Here is a 5382-nt window from a genome sequence, read left to right on the forward strand (position 1 = left end):
AACAAGCCCGAGAGAGGGTCACTCCTAAGCGGCAAACGACATTCAGACAGGGGTGGTGGAAAGGGAGAAAAAAAAGCCCCAGAAAGCCAAGCAAACTTGCTGCAGCATGCTCGGTTCTCCCCTCCGCCTTCCGCCAAGTTGGAACTCTTTTTTTCTTTCTTCCCCCCTCCCCTCTTTGGAGGCGCAGATTTTTTTCCCCCTCTTCCCAATCAGCAGGCGCGCGTGTAGATAAGTCCAACCACTTCCACCCCACCACCCGTTCCTGCAGGAAGAGCTCGGGCGCGCTACCCGGAGGCGGAGGCGGTGTGGGGCTGGGCGCTGGGCACCGTGGAGGGTGAAGGGGTGGACGTGATTGCTGCCTCTTAGCTAGAGAGCCGGGCGGGGGCGGAGGTGACGGTGAAGTCCGGTACTCTCCGCTCTCTCTCTCTCTCTCTCTCTCAGCGCAGCTTAGAAGTAACAATGCCCAAGGACAGCAGCGGAGTTTGGAGGCTTTAGCAACGCAGCACCATGAAGGACCGTATGTTGGTCCTTTGAAACCGCCGCCGCCTCCGTTCGGGTGAATTCAGGGGGTTAGCTGGAGAGCCGGACGGGGGCGGAGGCAACGGCGAAGTCCAGTGCTGGGGCCATGCAGAACTGCTCATTCAGGGGGCCGTGGACTGGCAAGCTGCCCTCCGCTCTCTCTTTCTCTCTCTGTTGCCAGCGTGGTGTATGAGAAAGAGAAAGCAAGAGAGAGAGAGAAAGAGGGAGAGATAGAGAGGGAGAGAGAAAGGATAGAAATATAGTGAGAAAGAAAGAGGGAGAGATAGAGAGGGAGAGAGAAAGAGGGAGAGAGAAATAGAGGGAGAGAGAAAGAAAGAGGGAGAGGGAGGGAGGGAGAGAGGGAGAGATAGAAATAGAATGAGAAAGAAAGCAAGAGAAAGAGGGCGGAAGAGGGAGAGATACAAAGAGGGAGAGAGAAAGAGTGAGTGAAAGAGACAGAGAAAGAGAAGAGAGAGAGAAAGAGAGAGGGACAGAGAGAGAAAGAGGGAGAGATAGAGAGGAAGACAGAAAGGGGGATAGATGGAAAGAGTGAGAGAGAGAAAAAGAGAAAGAGAAAAATGAGAAAACGAGGGAGAGGAAAATGAAACGAGAGAGAAGGAAGAAAAGAGAGGGAAGAGAGAAGTAGAGAGGAAGGAAGGAAGGAAGGAGAAATGGAGGGAGTTTCTTGATTTAAGTTTAAATTTACTTGTTAATAAAAATGTATAAATTACTTTATTACTTAATTACTTCTTATTTTAAATATTGTTTTTGTTCCCATTTTGTTTTTTACTTTAAATAAGATATGTGCAGTGTGCATAGGGATTTGTTCATAGGGGTTTTTTTATAGTCCGGCCCTCCAACAGTCTGAGGGACAGTAAGCTGGCCCCCTGTGTAAAAAGTTTGGGGACCCCTGCTCTACACCTTTCTCCTCTCTTGAGTTCCATGAGTCTTTTCCTCCCGTTTTTGTCCCCCCTACTCTGCTCATTTCCCCCACACCTTTCTCCTCTCTTGAGTTCCATGAGTCTTTTCCTCCCGTTTTTGTCCCCCCACTCTGCTCATTTCCCCTACACCTTTCTCCTCTCTTGAGTTCCATGAGTCTTTTCCTCCCGTTTTTGTCCCCCCACTCTGCTCATTTCCCCCACACCTTTCTCCTCTCTTGAGTTCCATGAGTCTTTTCCTCCCGTTTTTGTCCCCCCTACTCTGCTCATTTCCCCCACACCTTTCTCCTCTCTTGAGCTCCATGAGTCTTTTCCTCCCGTTTTTGTCCCCCCAACTCTGCTCATTTCCCCCACATCTTTCTCCTCTCTTGAGCTCCATGAGTCTTTTCCTCCCGTTTTTGTCCCCCCAACTCTGCTCATTTCCCCTACACCTTTCTCCTCTCTTGAGTTCCATGAGTTTTTCCCTCCCGTTTTTGTCCCCCCACGCTGCTCATTTCCTCTACACCTTTCTCCTCTCTTGAGCTCCATGAGTCTTTTCCTCCCGTTTTTGTCCCCCCAACTCTGCTCATTTCCCCCACATCTTTCTCCTCTCTTGAGCTCCATGAGTTTTTCCCTCCCGTTTTTGCCCACCGCACTCTGCTCATTTCCTCTACACCTTTCTCCTCTCTTGAGTTCCATGAGTCTTTTCCTCCCGTTTTTGTCCCCCCCACTCGGCTCATTTCCTCTACACCTTTCTCCTCTCTTGAGTTCCATGAGTCTTTTCTTCCCGTTTTTGTCCCCCCAACTCTGCTCATTTCCCCTACACCTTTCTCCTCTCTTGAGTTCCATGAGTTTTTCCCTCCCGTTTTTGTCCCCCCACGCTGCTCATTTCCTCTACACCTTTCTCCTCTCTTGAGCTCCATGAGTCTTTTCCTCCCGTTTTTGTCCCCCCAACTCTGCTCATTTCCCCCACATCTTTCTCCTCTCTTGAGCTCCATGAGTTTTTCCCTCTCGTTTTTGCCCACCGCACTCTGCTCATTTCCTCTACACCTTTCTCCTCTCTTGAGTTCCATGAGTTTTTCCCTCCCGTTTTTGTCCCCCCCACTCGGCTCATTTCCTCTACACCTTTCTCCTCTCTTGAGTTCCATGAGTCTTTTCCTCCCGTTTTTGTCCCCCCACTCTGCTCATTTCCTCTACACCTTTCTCCTCTCTTGAGTTCCATGAGTCTTTTCCTCCCGTTTTTGTCCCCCCCACTCGGCTCATTTCCTCTACACCTTTCTCCTCTCTTGAGCTCCATGAGTCTTTTCCTCCCGTTTTTGTCCCTCCCACTCGGCTCATTTCCTCTACACCTTTCTCCTCTCTTGAGTTCCATGAGTCTTTTCCTCCCGTTTTTGTCCCCCCTACTCTGCTCATTTCCCCCACACCTTTCTCCTCTCTTGAGCTCCATGAGTGTTTTCCTCCCGTTTTTGTCCCCCCAACTCTGCTCATTTCCTCTACACCTACAACAGCAATTTTTTTCCAATTTCCTGGATGCTCATGGGCTCACATGTCTCATCGGCTTCAAACGATAAGATGCGTGCTTCCTAGAAGGACCTTGCTTTTTCCACCAATTGTATCTTACAGTTGAGAAGCCATGATAATAGTTTTTTTCCCTGACTGGCGAACACTCACACAACCATAAAATACTCAACCTAGAACTCTTCTCATATGGTGAATGGAAATGAATCATTGGACATGGATTAGAGTAGGGGTCCTCCTGAACCTATGGGCTGAAGTCTACTACCAGGCAGTTCCCTGTTGGCCAGCAGACTGAGTGGCTGGTCAGTGCAGGCATTCACATGCTTGCACCTCTTTCTACTGGCACTAGTGTTTCCATGAGTGTGGAGTGCTGGGTCACCGTGCCTTGGGGTACTGGGGATCCAGCATGTGTTGCCCAGGTGCTACCAACACCATGAGTATCATTCAGGCACTAATGTCCCTACAAGTGTGTGGACGCCAGGCTTGTTTGCTCTCGCGTGCTTGTTTTTGCACACGCATGTCTATATGACAACTGTCCCTCTCACCGTCCGGGCTGCCAACCCAGAAAATTTGGGCAAGTCTACATTAGAGAACAAAGTATACCATATCACGAAGAGAAGAATTGTAATGGAAATGGGCTGGTCGCATAGCAAGAAGAACCGATGGCAGGTGGACCAAGGCAGCTATAGAATGGATCCCACTTGATAAAAAGCACCCATGAAAGAGATCTAAAACAAGGTGGAGTGATGGTATCAGCAAGTATTGTGGGGCCCAATTCGCAAAAGAAGGCTCAGGATAATATTGAAGATGTTGGGCTTTGTTGGGTATTCTGGTTAATATTAATATTACTAGTATTAGCAGAGTTTAGCTGGCTTAAGTTGCAGCGGATTCAGCATGGCAAGAAATCAATTGTATGGCTTAGAATCCCATTTGTTGGTAATGATCACTCCTTCATAAAGATGAAATAAACTAATATTTACTTACAATCCTCCTGATTCGTGCATTTACATAATGCAGGCATATATGGTTATATTTCAGTATACATCAATAACTTCTGGATGCTTCCATGTGTGAGGATGTCTTCGGATTGATCTCACACATGTCCTCTGCCGAGGACAATGGAGCACACGGGGGAGAGAGAAGGAGGTGGAAGAAGGCTCAGCAGGGCCAAAAAGAGGATCAGGAGGAGCATCTACTCTGCAGAAGTTTATATAGTCTGCAGAGTACCTGCCCCTTTTGGTCATCAAAAGGTGACACGCTAGTTAGTTAATTGCGACCTGACCATAGAGGTATGTTTACAAGACAGTGCAAGCATGTAGTAGAGTGGTTAAACCCAACAGAAGACACCTTCATCTTGCAGTGGATAGAAAATGGCTAAAAAGATGACGCCGAGGGCAAAGAAACCAAAACGTACAGGAAGCTTGCGTAGCTATAGAAATGATTTCATTCAGAAAAGGGGCATCCCTTCCCCTGCCTCAGAAATAACAAAATCTTGTAAATAATAAAGTGAAGAATTGAAACAATAAATAACTGAGCATGTCAGAAAAATTGCATGTACACACAGAATAAAGTTGCTGGCACTGAAGCGTCTTCCAGAAAAAGTGTGAGCATTAAAAGATATCAGTACTCATTAAAATTATGGATGAGCTAATTTATAAAGGTGAACTATACCAACAATAACATAAATTATTTAAAATTAAGATTTTCTATTAAGATGATAAAATCACAATACTGTACACCAAAAATGTAAGATCATAAATACATATACGATACGATATGGATCACTGCATAAAATATAGCAAGATATTAGTAAGAATAAGACAGTGAAGAGACAAGGATATCTCTCTTGTTTTTAACTGGTCGTATGTTTTTCTTTTTTCCGTTTCTTTTTTTCCTTTTGAAATGTCTAGATTCCTTAGACTGTCTACAGCTGACCTCTCCTCTTTTCTAAGAGGTCTGTAAGGGTGGCGACGCCCAGTGGAGCGCCGTTTTTGCAATTTTTTTCCCCTTGCACGCATTAATCCTCCTGGAACCAATTAAGTTCGTATCATGAGGTACCACTGTACACAGAACTATTAAACGAACAATTACATTTATGATCTAAGGAAGAATTAGAAGAAAAAGGTATACTATTGGACCGGCAGACGTATTTTCAGGTACAAGATACTTTTCAAAATGCCCTTCAATAAGGGCCAGATTTTCAAATAGGAAGGAGCGGCCTGAATAAGATACTCATGGAAAAGGAAGAAAAATTAATTGGCAAAAGTTATACATTTTTAATTAGATACAAAACACAGGAGGAGATTGTGAAAGACAATATGATCAGCTATGGGGAAATTTTTGGATATCCCATAGAATTAGTCAAATGGGAAAGACTGTGGTCATACAACTGGAAAATTACACGATCCAATGCATTCAAGGACACTGG

This window comes from Erythrolamprus reginae, chromosome 2 (genome assembly GCF_031021105.1).
Source record: "Erythrolamprus reginae isolate rEryReg1 chromosome 2, rEryReg1.hap1, whole genome shotgun sequence".
In the NCBI taxonomy this organism is placed as follows: Eukaryota; Metazoa; Chordata; class Lepidosauria; order Squamata; family Dipsadidae; genus Erythrolamprus; species Erythrolamprus reginae.